At 53.7% G+C, this 18,588-nt stretch overlaps 1 protein-coding gene across 1 annotated transcript in view; it reads right to left on the reverse strand.

Moving 5' to 3' along the window:
• Nucleotides 1–11,461, reverse strand: part of PTPRS (protein tyrosine phosphatase receptor type S) — a 99,410-nt gene extending 87,949 nt beyond the window's left edge. The window contains exon 1 of the mRNA XM_080674890.1: nt 11,225–11,461. The gene's annotated coding sequence lies outside the window, so the exon portion shown is untranslated. The remainder of the gene's footprint in view (nt 1–11,224) is intronic.
• Nucleotides 11,462–18,588: the final 7,127 nt, after the last annotated feature.

Genomic DNA, 18,588 nt, shown 5'->3' on the forward strand with positions numbered 1-18,588 from the left:
GAGAAGAGAAGGGATACTGGGACACCCTGCCACAATCATATGGCCCCGTGGGGTCAGGTCTTAGGTTCCAAACCAGTGCGTCGGGGACACTTTGGCCTGGAAAGTGAAGATGGAAGTCACTGGGGCCAGCCCCCTGCCTCCACACCAGGATGGTTTTCACCCATCCCAGGATCCACCTCCCCAAAAACCCCAAGGTCAGAAACAGTGCCCGCAGCCCAAGTTCAGGCTCTGCGCTTTGGAGGCTCCCGAAGGCAGCACCCCGTGTGCAGTCTGCGCTCCCCGAGCACCAGCGCCCAAGGCACCAGGCATCCCCATCCTCCCTCCTGCCTGCCTGGTGAGGACGCCTGACCAATTCATCTCCTTCTCCACAGTAAACAACTGTCAGGGAAAATAAATAGTTTTTAATAGGCTCATTAATTGAATTCAGGGAGAAATAACCTTCTCCCCAGGCCGTTGAGAAGGAATACTCAGATGCAAACAAGAAAGTCCAAGCAACTCAGTCGGAAGGCAGGAGGGGACCTGGCCTCCCTGCAGGGCTGGGAGACCCCAAACAGTTCCAGCCACATTCAGCAACAATGACTCACCCGGCAGGGGGATGGTTCCTATCCCGGCGTTTTACAGCCTCTGAGGTTGGAAGTCTCCCCTGAGTCTAACGTGGTTTTAACGTCTCAGTCGCCCTCGGCCTTTGCTCTAAGCCTGTGGTAGCAGCTAAATGATTTAATGTCTTTTTTTCCTCCCATCACATTTTTTGTCAAGTCCCACCTACTTATGTCAAGGATATACCAGTTTTCCATCCACGAGTAAGACAACGTTTTCTCTTTTAAGTTTTTAAAGAGAACGGGTGTAAAGAAAACTACGCAGTCCTTAGGAGGACTGACCAGGCAGCCAGGGCAAGAGGCACAGGTCATAGTGAGTGACTAAAATTAGGGTGGTGTCCCGGCAGAGCACTGGACAGGGAGTCCAGAGGTCTCGATGCAGCCTGCAGGGTGACCTCAGCACAGACCTAGAAGGTCAGGACGACCCCCAACCCCCATACCTACCAAGACTCTGGCCACACTAAGGTGACTTAGTTTCCCCACCATGACTCAGGTGGTTCTGGGGTAGGCCTCCTGCCAGCGTCAATCTCAATGTCAGCCTGGCCAGTGGTTGTATCTGCCCGGGGCTTGCTATTGGCTCCTGCCAGCCTGCTCTTGGCACTGCAGCAGGAGGCTCTGTCTAGGCAGACTCCACACCCTTGAGAGAAGTCAGACCTGGCCCAACAGCTCCCCAGCTCCCCCAAACCCTACCCTCCAAAACTCTATACACAGGTCTCCCAATTTGCTCCCAAAGGCCTTAAGCATCACATGGTACTGTACAATGTTTATGCCAGTACTTTCCAGGCATCCACAGTATGGGTCCTTCTAACCACCCAAGAGAGTCTCACACCCATTTTACAGACCAGCAGACTGAGGTCCTAGCAGGTGGGTCCACTGGCCCAGGGTTTCACCGCACATGAGGCCAAGTCAAGACTCCAATGTGGGTTCTTCAAATGTCAAAAGTGATCCCCCAAAGAAAGCCTAACCCATTCCTGGGGGCCTCTTTGGTGTCCTCTCCAGCAATCTGGCTAGACACAAAGGGTATCAAATTGAGTCTTAAAATCACCTCGCCTGGCTGCTGTGCACTTTTTGGAGTCCCGGCTCATTTGGGCCTCTCCCAGATGGGAAATCTCATGGACTATTTTGAGGTTCCCTGACCCCCCTCCTCAAAATCCCTGGCTCTCAATGGCCATTCATCACTGCTTCTGTGCCAGACACCTCAGACATGCAGAGGCTCAGAGATGGCTAGTGAGTAGCCAAAGTCACACAGCGCCTCCACTCCCGGTCTCCTAGCCTCCCTGCCCAGGGCAGAGTGAGCTGAGCAGGGTTGTTTGAGCTGCTGAGGTGGGGCTGGGACAATTAGTATGGGATGGTGGTGGCTGCAGAATGAGCAAGAGAGGGAGAGGGAGGAAGAGAGAGCGTAGAGGCTGGCAAGGACTTTGTTGCCAAGGGGGGAGTTTGGATGTGCCATCCAGACAAGCAAAGCTACTTCCCTAAAGTCACAAAGCTTATGAGAGGCAAAAGCAGGTTTGGAACCCAGACCTGGCCAACAACATCCTTCCCTCTGCTCTGATCCCAACCGCCAGGGGAAGCAGCCTTCTGGCTCCATAATTGCTACATAATTGCGGGGCCCACTGCAACATGAAACCATAGGGCAACTGAAAGTTAAGAATTTCAAAAAAATAACAGCAAAGCATTAAACCAAGTGCAGACCCTCCTGAACCTCCACAAGCACAGAAATGACACCTCAGTTTGGTGTGGGGCAGGGCCAGCCCTGACAAAGGGCTCCAGCCATTCCAGTCTCTCACCCCCACTGTGTGCCTCCATGTCCCTATCCCCCTATCCACAAGTGGGGGCCACAGCTGCCGCCTCTCAGGGCCATTCTAAGGATGAAAAGAGAAAATGCCAAGAAAGCTGAAGCCCAAGGCCAGGGATGCAGTGTGGGCTCCATGACAAGGGCTCAGTCCCTTCCGTTGTAATAGTTGGGAAACCGTAGGTTTGGGACTCGTCCTCATCCCCCTAGCTGTCATTCAGCCCCTAAGTGTGCACCCCAGGCGCCTGGCACCATATCAACGTCACACCACTTAATCTCCAATGACGCAGCAGGCAAGCTTCGTCCCCATTTCACAGATAAGAAAAATCAAGGCTTGGTGGCCAGAATAACAGGTTGCCTCATACAGCTTGGGAAGATCAGTGTCAGATCGAAATTAGAGGTCTCACGTTTCCAAAAGCCCTTCCCCAGTGGGGACAGAGTCCAGGCTCCCAGGGCCAGGTGGGACGAAAGGGGAAAAAAACAAAGCTGGACGTGACAGCCCCTCCACGTTCCAGATCCAGCACCATCGCCAGAAACCTCAGCCGTTCCCGATTTCCAGATCACACGTCACGGCAATTACACGCTTCTGATAATCAACTGGGCAATGGGGCCAGGACCGGTGCACAGTGGAACCCATCAGTAACCTCAGCGTTCAAGTCCAACAGGACCCTGCCCAGCGTGGGAGGTGGGCATCCATGGACAAGCCCACAGCCTGATTTCTCATGCTGCTCTGCAACTTGAGCAGGAATCAGGGTCTGTCTTCTCATCAGCACTGATGACACTGGGGCCGGGTCATTCCCTGTGGGGGGTGTTGAGCAGCATCCCTGGTGCCCACCCACTCGATGCCAGAAGCATCCCAGATGTTCCCATTGTCGCGTGCCATCCAGGGAGCAAAATCACCCCTGGTTGCAAACCACTCCAATAAATTCTACAAATGGCACTGGTGACCCCCATACCCCAGCCTTGAGAGCAAATAGGTATGTTCCGGAAAAGACGAGAGTGTGAGGAACAGGTCCTGCAGCCAGAAGATAATTCACAGCCCTGCCCCACGGGACCAGCCGGCTTCCTACAGCATTTAATTTAAGTCAAGTTTATCGTTATGACCAATATTAATATAATCAGAGCCAACATTTATCGAGCGCGGACGTTGGCCCAGGCCCTGTTCTCAGCCCTCCCAGGAGTTATCGGGCCAGTGCCTCTGAAAAACCTATCGAAGTGATTTCAAATCTTAAACCCATTTTACAGCCCAGGAAACAGAGGCTCAGCGATGGCAAGTGAGGTAGTTCAAGGTAACACAATCAGCAAATGGAGGAGCTTTAAGAAAAGATCCAGCCCTGGCTGGTTTGGCTCAGTGGAGAGAGTATCAGCCTGCGGACTGAAGGGTCCCGGGTTTGATTCCAGTCAAGGGCACATGCTCGGGTTGTGGGCTCAAGCCCCAGTAGGGAGCGTGCAGGAGGCAGCCAATCAATGATTCTCTCATCATTCATGTTTCTATTTCTCTCTCCCTCTCCATTCCTCTCTGAAATCAATGAAAATGTAATAAAAAAGAAAAAGATCCAAAGATGTAAAATAGGGCAATTTCATGTAAAATCTAGATTCCTGGTTTTTCTCAGAAAAACTGGCAGAGCTGGCTATGGAGCCATTCGGGGCTGCCCAAGAGGCTGGGGGAGCCTGCCTGACCCACACCACCCACTGGCATTACCTGCTGAGCCCTGATGGGCAGTGGGTTTGAGAATGATGTTCCTGCTGCCTTTCTGCTTCAGTTTCCCCTTCTAGGCTGGTGAGAGGGGACCCAGCCCATCTTCCAGAGGGGCCATCCACCTTTCACTTCTGCTTCCCTCACCTCCAGCCACACAAGTGGGTCCCCCCAGAGCTTTGCCCTTGCTGCCCCCACACCATCTCAGAGAGGCTCTCCATGTGCCCCCAGACGAAACAGTGGCCAGGTGAAGTACTAGGTGCCACTGATTTTCAGCCTCAGAACCCTTATTTATGTACTCACTATCTCCCCAATACACCACAGGGTCCAAGGGACCCAGCTTGCTTTGTTCACTGCTGTAGTCCCAGAACTTGGTTTTTATTTGCTGGTTTGTTTTTTTTTAAAGAAAGAATAAGTACTTACACAGTGCCTTCTCTGCCAGGCTTATTTCATGTGCCTCTCACAATACCCCTACCATGAGGGAAGCAATGCCAAAGCAACCATTTTACAGATGAGGAACTGAGTGAGGCACAGGATGGCTATGTAACTAGCACAAGGCCCCACAACTAGCCCAAGGCCCATAGCCAGAGAGCAGCAGAGTCTGGCTCTCAAGTTCTCTGGCAGCTGGTATTCCTTCAAATACTGATTGGCTGAAGGAATGAATCGGCAAATGAATGAACGGATGAATGCTTGCACATCAAGCTTGTAAACTGACCCTCTCTTGAACACTGCTCAGTGAGGCCATGGTCAAAGCTGAGGCCTTACAGCTGTGAAGTGTCCCTGACTGCCCCCCCACACTTGCTCAAAGCCACCGTGGATCCTGGCGGTCAGAGGTCACCGCCTGGGGTCTCAGGAGCACCCAGAGCCTCCAAAGCAGCCGCTTGCCCTCCCCACCAGCTTCACCTGGCCTCCCATGGCTCAGATCCTGCCAGGCGCCTGGCCTGGTCCTGCTACAGAAGTGGGGCAGCCTTGATTAGGCAGCCAGTGACGGGGAACGCCCCAGTTTGCAGTGGCTGAGTCATCCCAACATTTCACCCATGCTGAACCACATCGATGGACCAGGGTGGGGGGTGGGGGCGCCAAGGATCCCCTGCAAGGCAGGTCCCACTAAGTCACAACGCATTGCTTTATACATATTAACTCATGTAATCCTCCCAATAACCTGCTTGGCGGGTACTATTACTCTCCATTCTACAGATGTGAAAATGGAACCACAGAGAAGTTGAGCAACTTGCCTCAGGTCACACAGCCAGCGAGTGGCCAAGCTGGGATTTGAACCCAGGCAGCCTGAGGAAGGCAGCTGGGAGCCCAGAGCCTCCAGAGTCACTCTCAGGTGCCCCCAGCAGGTGAAATGTCATTAAAATGACTTCTTTGAGAACTGGGCAGAGCACCTGACTCTGCAGCAGTTAAGACTTCAGATTCTGGCATCCCTTGACCCTGGGTACGATTTCTCACTCTGCCACTTACTTACAAGCTGTGCAACCCCAGGCCAGTGAAGACCCCTCTCTGTGTCTTAGTTTCCCTGAGAAATTGGGCTCCGAGCACAGCAACGGAGCTCACAGGGGGTGTGAAGGTTAAAGACACGAGGACATGCTTCGTGTGCTTACTCAGCATAGGGCCTGACACGGGGCACCAACTCCAAATAAGTCGGAGCAGCTATTATTATCCCCCCGACATCCCCTCATTTGCCGATCACAGGTTAATTGTAAGCGGCATTAAATTATACACACAGATGTGTCAACCTTGCTTCCCCAAAACCCCTAAATTTCCACCAACACTTAATTACCCACACGACAGCAAGACAACAGACCATCTTCCCAGGCCCTCTCTGCCCCATCCCCTACCCCTCCCCACCGCCTTCATCCGGGGGTCCCACACCTCGGGCTACGTCTGACACACAGCATCTCATGTACCAGCTCGCCAAGAAAACAGGCTGCGATTGCCCTGATCCTAGAGCCGAAGCAACACAGAGGTCAGCTAACCAGCCCAAGTGTGCACAGAAGAAGCAGGGTATGGGGGAGAAGTCAGGGCTCTGACCCCGAAGCCAGAGGCCTAAACTCATTTTGCAATCGAGAAGGTTTCCGCGCAAAGAGGTTACAGGGCAGATGCAAGGCCATACAGAAAGGGAGAGAGGAAGGGACAATGGGGAAAATGGGGATTTTCAGTTCCCCCAGGAAGAAGACCAGGGACTCCCAACCTTACTACAAGGGTCTAACAGCAAAGATTAAAAAAAAAAAACAAAAAAAAAAAAACACCAAAAAAAACCCCACCTCAAAAGTCACAGGGACCACCCAGAGAGTTCTGAACAAAATCTGCCCGTTGGAAAGAAAAAGGACATTTTGCAATTCGGCTCCAGTTCAGACATTTCAGGGGAGGAGGGTCACTGCAAGCCAGAAACCTCGCCAGAGTGGAATCCATGGGACCGAGAAGGAACCAAAAGGGATGCGAGACAAAAAAATTGGAAGGATCTTCAGCTCTGGGACCCCTTTGGCCTCAGCAACTCTGGGGTTGCCTTGATATCAGAAAAGAAAAGAGGAGATTCCTGGACAGGCCTGGGGAGGGGCAATGGGGATCGGCAGCTCCTCAGAGAAGGGGGCAGGGGTGGGGGGGGGACAAGGAGACAAAAATAAAGCGATGAAAAGTCCAGGCCCTATCCGTGAGTCACTCCCACCCGCTCACTAATTTTCACCTTTGCAGAAGTGTAAGGCAATTGATTTTTTCATATTCCCCATACACCCCCTACACACACACAACACTTCAGAAATATCAGCCGGAGACAAGACAGAAATGATACCTCGGGACTCCCCCCTCCTCCTCCTTTTTTTGAGTGTCTTTTATTTCCTTAAAGCAAAAAAAGAAAGGGATAAAATGAGCCCACATATTATACTCAGTACCCTTGAGCTTCTGAAAGGCAGAGGAGGTGACAAACTGAACCACAGGGCTAGGAGACCCAGGTGTCACTACTTCCCGTGTATCTCAGCACTAAGATCTGCCCGCCTCGGGACTGTCCATCATCCTTGTAATAGGGTAGCATGCACTTGAACCTCAACTCCCATCTTCCCCAAGCCAGCAGCTTCCTGGTTCCAGACCAGGTGGAAATAGACATTTTAAAACCGTTTGGAAAATCCTCGTACCCTGGTTCTCCCTAATACAGGAAATGATGTGCCTTTGTCCAAGCACCCATGGCAGGTTTTCGTTGGCTTGGCACGTGGATCCTGTACAGGCACAGCAGTTATGCCTTCATCTCGTCCCCTCCTGTCTTCACTGAAGGTGGAGCCACCCTACCTGGTGAGCAGGTGTGTGTGTGTGGGGGGGGGGGAGGGTGTTTCTCTCCAAATACCTGACCCTCGGCATCTTTTGCTGCACAGAAAGGACAGAGCAAGGACAGCCTGCACCCGCTTCGTGCGAGACAAATCTCCTTACAAATTCTGGAAAAGGGGATGCCCACCACTGGAGGGTGCTCCAGGAGGCTGCCCTGGATGAAGAGAAGCCGGAGACTCTGGTGTCTCAGCGCCCTTGCTGTCCCCCTCCCCCCTACATCCCTCCAGAAGCATGAGACCCGCCCCCCGCCCCCCCCCCCCCACACACACAAAGAGGCCCGGCCTGCAAGGCGCCTGCCAAGCCCACCGCACTCTTCAAGAACCTTCAGCTGGCTCCCAGTGACTCCACAAATGGAGCCTAATGCAGTCGGTTGGGGGAAATTGCTCTCAGCTGAAAACATTAAGCTTCGTCAATTATTGCCCAAACCTGCTGGGTTTATAAATATCCATTTTTATTTTTAGGGTTTTCCTCCCCACCCGGAACTCTCTCCATGCTCCTGCTCTATTTCCCCACGCACAGTCGAGGTAGGTACCAAAGTCACGGTTAGCAGGTGAACGCAGAGGGCGCCCGGGTGGAAACGTCACGCTGTGCCTCAGAGTCACATCGTCCCTGCCGGTCCCTGCCCAGCCACCTCGCTCCGGCCATGTGGCAGCAGACATAATCAGCAGAGCCACAGGTTTCCTGGCGCCCGGATGCTGGAAGCGGCAGTTGGAAGTGTGAGCTGCGCTCTAACACCTGTGAAATGAATGCTGCTCAATGCTGATCCAGAAGACAGGAGGGGAAACTGAGTTATCCTTGGAAATCCCTTTGTCCAGCAAAGGTGGATCTGACTCCTTGACCGGGCCCAGGTCCGGGAAATGCCAGGCAGAGGCGTACACGCTGTGCGACCCAGATACAGAGAAAATGGGGGGATAGTGATGGCTCCCAAATCATCCACCCAGAAGCCACCACTCACCCCCGAGGCCCAGGGAGCTTCTCCCTCCCACCCACTCCCTGGGCCACAGTCCCCGTGCTGGGAGAACGCCTCGTGTCTCCAAGTGGATCCGCAGACACAGAGATGCCCGGGATCCCCTGGGAAGCAGGGAAGAAAGCCGGGCTCTGAGGGGGAAGACCAGAAGCATGGTCAACGGACGATGATTTCTGTGCAGCAGGCAGGCACCTGGTTTTCAGTGACCCTCTCTTGGCACCCACCCCAGGCCTCGATCAGGGGCTTGCTTGCAAGGAACCTTGCAGAGAGGGTTCGCTGAGGGGCCAGGCACACTACCCCAGCATTGCCCTCCAGTGCCAAACCTGGGCCACACCAGAATGACCATCCCCCATCTCCCAAAGGGAGTGGATCAGGCTTTCAAAGTCCACTGACATGACAGACCTCCCCCCCACCCGTTACCCCCTGGGGGTTCGATGTCACCAGCCCAGGTGGTAAGAATAGAAAAACGCATGAGCTCACCAGGCAGGCCAGGTCTCCCTCGATGTGTTGTTTGCCTAAGCCCAATTATACCAACTCTCAGTGTGACAGAGTATGGCCGGTGGCAGCCCCCAAGGGGCTGGGCCCCATGAAGAAGTGCATAGTCATGGTGAAGGTGCCCCCACCCCACCCCCGCTGCTCCGAGGCCCCGGGGACAGGGCAGAATAAAGCTTCCTGGAGAGGAAGAATGGAGACATGGACAGACAGCAGGCAGCACAGGCAGCAAAAGATGCCCAGTGAAGGGCATCTTGGGGGGGGCAGGGGAGTCCAGCCAGAGACATTGGCCCAAATTGGTGGTCTCTGGGATTTGGGGGCACAGGACGCAGCCAGCCCTAGCCCCAGCTGCCTACCATCCTCAGCCAAAGTATCAGCTGGCAGAGGAAGAAGTGCGCTAAAGGGCAGAAGGCAGGCGAGATTGGCAGGGGGAGGGGGTACAAAGGAAAGAGACCCTGGGAGGGGGAGGGGAACTATGCAAATAGCAGAATCAACTGGGTTCCTCAGCCATTAATAAAAGCTTCAGCAGCAGCAGCTGGTATCATAGGAGTAGCGGGGAGGGCTGGCTTCCTCTCCTGGAAGGCAGCTCATCGGGGGAAGCAGTATGCCCCAAACAAAGAGGGGCCCTCGTCCCCTGCACCCTAGGGAAAACTGCGATGGGGGTCATAGAAAGAAAGCCAGAACCCCAGAAATTAAAAGTCTGGATGGAGGCCACGGGGGGCCCAGAGCGGGTGGATCCCTATCCTGGGGACCCTCCAGAACCCTCCGACTTTGTCCCACTTCGCATAGTCCTAACGCCCAACCTGGACACCAGACACCCGGCTCCACCAGCCCGGTTCCCAGGCTGTTTGTTCAGGGGTTTGACTAGCGGCAGAAGGGCCCCATGCTTAGAGTAGGAACTCCCCCTGATGGAGATGGGGGGAACCGGGGAATCCCAGCTGAGCCCAGAGGAGGGGAGGTGCCCCTCAGTGGGAGGCGCCGGGGAGGTTTGTTAATTTGAGGGACGAGGTCCCTAGGGGGTGGCTAAATTGGAAGAAGGGTTGCAGAGAAAGGGGCCTCTCAAAAGCTGCATTTACGCAGCTACTAGAGGAGGATTTGAAATCGGGAAAAGGTCACTTCGGAGGAGGTTCCAGATTGGGGGGTGTGGCTAAAAAATCCAGTTTACGGGGTGTTCCCTGATTTGAAAATTTTGAAGAGAAAAGCGGTTGAAGGGGAGTTCCCCGATTTAGGGAGGTTCCGTGGGGGGTAAGTTTCCTAGATTTGTGGGGGTAAGTACTAAGGGGGGGGGGTCCTGAATTTGAAGGGTTTCCATAAGGAGCAGTGAATTTGGCCGCAGCTTAGACGAAACCCTTGAGCCAGGGCACGGACCCTCTAACTCGGGGAGCCTCCCCTCAGGGCAACCCCCATCCCCCTCACGCCCCCTTCAACCCTGTTCCGACGACTCCGCCCCCCTGGATGACGTCACCGACCCTCTCCTCCCAGCCCCCAGGGGGCTCCAGCGGCGTGCAAAACCCCAGGGCAGGCGATGTAGGGGCGGCTTCTCCTCTCCCGGGACCCCCAGCGCCCAGAGGAGGTCGGGTGCCGGGCGCGCGCTCGTCCGTCCGCCAGAGTCCCTGGGGCTGGGGGCTAAGCCTCGCCTCGCCTGGGGGGCTGGAAGGGGAAGCCAGGGCGGCAGAAGGGTGGGGCAAGGCCAGGGTGATGGAGGGGCGCTCCCCTTTCAAAGGAGAGACGAGGCCGGGAAGGCGCTCGAGGGAGACGGCATTGAGTCGGGGGTCTCCAGGGGATGGGGACTGGAGAGGGAAGGCGTTGGGCAAAGCAGCCAAGCTGGACGCAGCTGCGGGTCCTCCCTTGCTCCCACCTGGAGCCACCCGTCCCGGGCTGGTCTCCACTCCGGGGCGCCCGCGCACCCGCATCCCCAGCCCCCAGCACAGCGCCCCCTGCCTTCAGGGCCCGCCCGGGGTCCCTCGCCGGTGCTTAGGGGCCAGCACCCCCTCCACACACGCACGTACCCCTGCGCCCGCAGCCCGGGGTGGTGCAGCCGGCGGCGCTGGGCTGCTTCCAACGCCGCGCTCCGGGCGAGTCCAGCCCAGCCCCCTCCCCCCGCCGCGGCGAAGCCCCCCGCCCGCGGAGCCTTCCCGTAGCCCCCGCCCAGTCCGGCCCTCGGGGGCATTGTTCGGACGCAGCTGGCCGGGCGCAGCGACTGGGCATGCAGCCGGCTGCAGCGGAGCGTCCTCCGAGCACAATGGCCGTGCAGGCTTCCCCAGCACAAAGCCGGCGCGCTGCCCACTTCGCTGCCTCCGAGACCCCCATTGGAGCGCTTGCAATTTTAGGGTAATTGGGGATTTTTGTTCCCCCTTTACCTGGAGGCTGGCTGGGCTGGGCTCCCCCGGCTCTGCCCCGCTTCACATCCTGGCTGTTACAAGGGATCCGAGCGGAGCCCAAGCGCCAGCGGCTCGCGGCATGCGCGCGCCGGCCGGGCTGCCGGGCGGGCGGCGCGAGGACACTCACTGCGGCTCGCGCTCCCTTCGCGCCGGCTCGCGCGCCCCCCTTCCAGCCGGTGACGTCATCCCTTCCGCCAGCGCCGCCGCCACCGCCGGCGGCCGCGGGGCGGGGCCGGCCCGAGCGCGTCACTGCGCAGCCGCGCACCGCCACGCCCCCCGACCAATGAGGTGGCGTGGTTGAGCCACGTGGCCGCGGGCGTTTAAAGGGCCGCGGGAGCACGTGGGGCGCGGGGCTTCGCGTGACACGTGAGCGGTGGCGTTAGCGCGAGGGACCGCTCTGATCACCGGTTGGCGCGTGAGCCCCAGGGCTATTGGCACAAAGACCATGGTGCTTGCCATGCCCTGCTGTAAACTCTGCTAAGGCTCCCCAGTGCTCTTCGAATAAAATCCAGCCATCTTCTGTCCGCATTTGCACCCATGACTCTGTCCCTAGAGCTCCGCGCTCCAGAAAGGTGGCTCCTTAAACAAACTGCTCACTCCTGACTTAGGGACCCTGGCCGTGCTCTTCCTTTGTCTGAAATAGTCTTCCTCCAAGACCTAATTTTTGCTCAAATAGCAAGTCTTCGGAGAAGCCCTCCCTGACCTGGGCCACCAACCATCTCACGCCCCATTCTCTATCCATCATCCTGGTTTTATTCTGGTCAAACTAGAATGTGACTCCATGGGATCCCTGTGTATTGGTTGAATGAATGAGGGAATGGACGAGGGAGCATTTCCTGCAGAGTAAACACTTTACAAGCATTCTACCTAAGTATCATTGTCAGCTGCCCTGGCGTCAGGACAAACCACCACAGGAACTCCAGCTCAGGAACTTACTAGCTTTGTGGGACTCTGAGCCTGGGTTTTGCCACCTGCAAACTGGGCTTCCCTCTCCGGTTCTCAGTTTCCCATCTGTAAAATGGGGCAAGGTAGCTAGCTCCCTGCTCACATGAAGAAAGTGTAAGGATGAATTGTGATAAGGTGCCTGCCTAGCCTGTAGTTGGTGCTTGAAAATGGGATGAGACAACAAAATAAAAATAAAAGGAAAGGATTACCACGGGAGATGTGAGTGCTCTGACACCAAACAAGATTGCATGTGGAGTCATTGTGTTTTGAACATGTTGAAAGAATTTTATTTCTTCAAGGTATGTATTTGGAAAGGGCCTCATACCCACAAAGGAACTCAAGTTTAGAATTTGAGGTTTTTTCTTCCAAAATCGTTGATTCATTCATTCCAGGCCAAAGATGCAGATATAAACAAAAGGCATTAACTGGGGAACAAAATGAGAAGGCGGAAGTCATAAATAGGAGGAGAGGAGAGAATGAATAATTAAACAAGGGACCTAAATTAAGCTTGGAGTTTCCCAGCGGCCAGTGCAGTGGCCAGCTTTGCAGAGCCTATTTTGTCCTTCCAAGCTCCATGACCTAGCCATAGGCAAACTGGCCTCGGTTTTTGTCATCCAAGCAGTGGGAATATAGCCCCAGTTTGAAGGATCAAGTGGTATGGTCCCACAAACTCTGAGCATGGTTTCTCATATACAATAGGCGCTCAGGCCTTGCATGCTTGATGGAGGCAGAGTGAAATGAGACTGCAGGCTGATGGATGTGGCATGAGCCCCAGCTCTGCCTATTAAGGGGTGGAACCTTGAACAAGTCACTCTGAGCCTTACTCTTCCGGCCCTGGCTGGTTTGGCTCAGAGGATAGTGTCAGCCTGCGGTCTGAAGGGTCCTGGGTTTGATTCCAATCAAGGGCACATGCCTGGGTTGTGGGCTCAGTCCCTAGTAGGGGGCGTGCAGGAGGCAGCCGATCAATGATTCTCTCCATCATTGATGTTTCTATCTCTCTCTCCCTCTCCCTTCCTCTCTGAATTCAATAAAAATATTGAAGAAAAACAAAAAGAGAGCAACTGCATCTACCTGTTTCTTTCAAGCAACAAAGAGAAACGGATGTAAATACGGTACAGTGTGTGCCTGGGAAACCCATCCCTTCAGGCCCTTAATCTGTACCAGGCTGTTTTATGGTCTGGGACACAGATGTAAACAAAACAGGTTAAAACAATTCCTGCCCTCCAGGAATTAAAAGTCCAGGGGAAGAGATAGACAAAATCTCACTCCAGGTAAAAACCCAACTCGTTGGTGAAGCCCACAAGGTCCTACCCGACCTGTCCATGTCCTCTCTTTCCTCTACCTGTCTCCCTTGCTTACTCCACTCCACCCATGCCAGCTTCTTCCATGTTCCTTGCAAACACCAGTCAGTCCAGCCTCAGAGCCTTTGCACTGGCTGTTCCCTCTGCCCAGGATGCTCTTTCCAAGGCTGGATGCTGCTCACTCTTCATCTTGGGACCAGATTATTTATTATCATTTGGCATGATTTTGTATTTTGGCCAGTTTGCTTTTTTTTTTTGTCTGCCCACTCTAGCTGTGCCTCTGTTTGCCCATCTATAAATGGGGGATAGAAATAGTCTCTATCCCCCATTTATAGATGGGCAAAGTGAAGTGAGCTGCATAACGCCAAGCCCCTGGCACCAAGTATAGACTCAAGAAGGACTTGCTTGATGAATGTGGCCACTGTCAGTGGGAAAGTCAGGATGGCTAGCCCAGGTGACCGTAGAGATCAATACAAGGAGAACAGAACATTCTAGTCTGATATTGTGCTGGCCTCCGGGCAGCTCCAGGAGGTCGACAAGTGTCAGAAAGGCATTGAGGATTCAGTCACACCAAACCAAGACTTCCTGCAAGCCAGAGCTTGAGGAGAACCCAGGAGAGAATGCTCTCCCCGGGGGGCATGGCTGAAACCTCAGAGTTCCACACTGTGCCAAACGCTGGAATCCGGAGGTGGGCTCTGCGTCTCCCACAGCCTCTGCACCTGGCCAGCAATGGGTGTAACTCATTATTTGTTGGGTGAAAAGTGCAGTCACTAAATATTCCCATCTCTGCTTGGGGTGGGGAACTCTCCCCCCACTCCCAGCCTCCTCCTCCTCCTCCTCCTCCTCCTCCTCCTCCTCCTCCTCCTCCAGCCCAGCCTGCCCAACTCCCAGTGACTCCCCGAACCTAGTAATTAACTCCAGTGTGTTTTTGTTGAGACAACTCCAGGGAAGCCATCAGCTGCCCAATACAAACAGGACTCCTTGTGCCAAGTTCAGGATTGTCTGCATAGAACCCAGCCTTAGATCCCTATGAGAGAGGTCTAAAACATCCCCCTATGACTTTGGTGTGCCAGAGATTCCACCACCATTACACTTCCTTCAAATTAAAAATGGTTCTCTCCCTCTCCCTTCCTCCCCCTCCCTCTCCCTCTTTCTCCCCCTTCCTCCCTCTCCCTCCCCCTCCCCCTCCCCCCTTCTCCTCCCTCTCCCTCTTCCTCCCTCTCCCTTCCTCCCCCTCCCCCTCCCTCTCCCCCTCCCCCTCTCCTTCTCCCTCTCCTTCTCCCTCTCCCTCTCCCTCTCCCTCTCCCTCTCCCTCTCCCTCTCCCTCTCCCTCTCCCTCTCCCTCTCCCTCTCCCTCTCCCTCTCCCTCTCCCTCTCCCTCTCCCTCCAAGTTCACTTCAAATGTTAAAGAGAAAAGGGGCACATGGGAACACCACATTTGCTGAATATCAGCTCTTTACTGGGTTCCATGGGGGCTCCTTTGGGAGTCCGCTGATTTAGTGCAGCCGGTAAGTGCTGGGGCATTGGAGTCAGAGAAACATGGGTTCAAATTGTGACTATGGCACTTGACAAAATTCAGCATCCCTTCATGATAAGGCACTCAACTAACTAGGTATGGAAGGGCCCTTCCTCAACCTGGTAAATAAAGGGCACTACAGCCGACATAATACTTAATGGTAAAAGACTACTAGTACACGTTGTCCCTCTAAGACCAAGAGCAAGATAAGGATGTCTGCTTTCACCATTTCTGTTCAAAACTACTGGAAATTTTAACCCGGCAATTAGGCAAGAAAATGAAATAAAAGGCATCCAGGTTGGAAAGGAAGAAATAAAACTATCTCTATTTGCGCATGACATAATTGAGTGTGTAGACAATTCTAAGGAATCCACTAAAAAACTATTAAGACTAGTAAACACGTTCAGCAAGGCTGCAGAATACAAGATCAATACACAAAAATCCATTTTATTTCCTATGCAGTGGCAATGAACAAACAAAATGAAATTAAGAAACCAATTCCATTTGCAATTGATCAAAAGAATAAAATACCTAGAAATACATTTACCAAAAGAAGTCTATAGCTTATACTAAGAAAACAGCAAAACATTGTTGAAAGAACACCTAAATTAATGAAAGACAACCCATGTTCATGGATCAGGAGATGGAATATTGTTAAAATTTACAGATTCAACTCAATCCCTATCAAAATCCCTATTGGCTTCTTTTGCAGAAATTGACAAGCTGATCCTAAAATTCATACAGAAATTCAAGGGACCCAGAATAGCCAAACAATCTTACAAAAGAACAAAACTGAGGGGCTCACACTTCCCAATTTCAAAAATTATTACAAAGCTATGCTCATCAAGACACCATGGTACCAGCATCAGAACAGACATGTAGGTCAATGGAATAGAACCGAGAGTCCAGAATAAGCCCTGGCATCTTCGATCAATTGATTTCATCCAGGTTGTCCATGCAGTGGGACAAGAATGGTCTTTTCAACATGTGGCACCGGGAAAACGGCATATCCACATGCAAAAGAATGAAACTGAACCCTTACCTCACACCGTATATAAAAATTAACTCAAAATGGATCCTAGCCTACATGAAAGAGGTGAAACTGTAAAATTCCTGGGTGCAAACAGGCATAAACCTGCATGATCTTAGATTAGGCAATGAGTCCTTTTGGGGTTTCTTTTGGGGTGAGGAACTACTCTAAAACTAGATTGTGGGTGGTTGATGATCATTTGGGAGTATACTATAGATATTGAATTATACCCTTTAAACCGGTGACGTGTGTGCTGTGTAAATTATAGCTCAAGCTGAGAGGCTCTGAGAGGTGACATCACTGGCCCAGGGACAGTCTGAAACAAAGACCAGCCTGACCGATCTGTAGAAGCCATGCCCTTTTCTTCTCCAATGGTCCTACCTCTGGAGAGTTTGCCCAGGCTGTGCCTACTTCAGGCTTGCCCTTTCTGTCGTTCCACATTTTCCCTAACTCCGACAAGCCACCTGCAGGAGGCTCGACTGACTCTTCCAGCTGGAGCAGCCCCTGGTCTTAAGTCACTGTGACAGCTGGGCTGGGGGCCAGGATGGGCAGGGAGCTTGGTAACCCATCCCACAGAGCCTGGCATACCCTGAGGCTGGCTCAATACCTGCTGGGTGTGGGACCTTCCTGAGTGTGAAAAGGGTTAACTCACTTCATTTGCATACTGTGCCCAGATGAGATGCTTCTTGGGAATAGACTGCACCACAGCTAGGGGTGGGGTGGGGTGGAGGGGAGTCCTGGATGAAGGGGAAAGGGCTTATTCTGGGCAAAGCTAGAAGGCTATGAGCTGGGGGGGGTGGTGGGAGAGGAGGAGCCAGGGTGAGGTCAGAGTCCTAACTGTGGGATCAGAGTGACATCGCTTCTCCCCATCACTAGACAACCATAAGGGCATCCAAGGGGGTGTATTTTACCCCAGGAGGTTATAACATTGTTCTCAGCTTACCTATCTATAGTTGGTATACATGGTTCTCTCCCAAAATCTAACCAAGCAGCAGCCACTGCCAGGCAATGCTACCCAGCCTGGTTAACCACTGCGCAGTCACTAAGTCAGTTAACAAACATCCAAGAGCAACTGCTAGTTGCCTTTAATCCTGGGCAGTTATCAGAGACGTACCTGGCACATAGTAGGCACTTACTGGATACTATAGTGATCCTTCACCCCTCCAAAGGAAACCCAGTCTCAGGGAGGGGGCAGCTTGGCCAAGACATGGATGCCCCAACACTGCCAGAGCTTAGCCCTCCACCTGCCATCCTCTGCGGCTCCCACCCAGCCGTGCGGCTGTGAGTGGGATTGTCCTGGCTGCGGAGATGTGCAGGATAAAACGGGAAGTGCTAAATAAATCTGCTCGCCTTGCGTCCCAATTACCCATCAGCTTCTTCTCTTCGGGTGCCTGGCACTCCAGGGCCCTCAAGGGGGGGGTGCCTTTCCTGTGCCCCAGGGTTTCAGAAGCAGTACATGGACCCCCCCAACCTAGGGTTACTGTTCTTGTCCCCTAAGAGGACATAACTTTTCTTGGAACAGAGAGAAACCAAAACATTAGACCTGTTTCTGAGCTAGGACCAGGCTGCCCAAGGAAAGAGGAAGGTCAAGGACATGGCACAACAGAAACTTCCATCTGATGAGCATCTGCTGAGTGCTGGGTGGTAGGCTGAGAGCTTCCTGGGCAGCCGAGCAGTAAGAATCCTCCCCAGGGTGATTTCTCCCTATTTTACAGCCAAGCAAACTAAGGCTCAGAGTTGAAAAGGATGTACTGGCATTCGCATAGCTTGGGAGAGACAGGGCTGGGCTTCCGGCCCCAGGTCTGATTCAGCTCATTCTAAATTTATCCATGCATCCGTCAATTACGGGGCACCTAAGCTGCCTTCTTAACAGAAGAGATAGATGTGAACCAGATAAATAAACCTATGGTGAGAAGTGCTGGTGGGTGAAGAACACCTCAGGCAGCAGGAACAGTCCGTGCAAAGGTCCTGGGACAGGACGGTGCTTGGTGTGTTGGAGGAACAGCAAGGAGGCCCGTGTGTGTGTGTGTGTGTGTGTGTGTGTGTGTGTGTGTGTGTGTGTATGTGTGTGTAGCAGAGTGAGTAAGGGGGGGGGGTAGAGGGAGGAGGTGAGGGCAGGTTGTGCAAGGCCTTAGGAGCCACAGGGAGGACTTAGGCTTATACCCTGAGGGAGTGGGCAGAGGAGGAAGGGGGACCTGACTAAAGTGCTCACGGGCGCCCTCTAGTGGCGGCCGCAGGGAGGACAGACCATGGGTGGGCGATGGTGGGAGCTAGGACACCAGGTTGGAGGTGACAGCGCTGCCCCAGCTGGGTGATGACAGGGTGGACCAGGATGCAAACAGCTTAGGTGGAAAGTGGCTAGACTGGGGACAGACTTGGGAGACAAAGTCACCCTTGGCCTGGATGACCTGCGGGGACTAAATGGGGCACATTTGAATCATTAACCCAGATGACAGAGTCCCAGGACTGGGCCTCCAGGCATGACTAGTCAGCAGTGTATACACAGCACCAAGTCCTCTGACTCCTGCAGCTGCTGCCCCAGGGGCTGTGT

This window comes from Plecotus auritus, assembly GCF_963455305.1.
Source record: "Plecotus auritus genome assembly, chromosome: 6".
Classification (NCBI taxonomy): Eukaryota; Metazoa; Chordata; class Mammalia; order Chiroptera; family Vespertilionidae; genus Plecotus; species Plecotus auritus.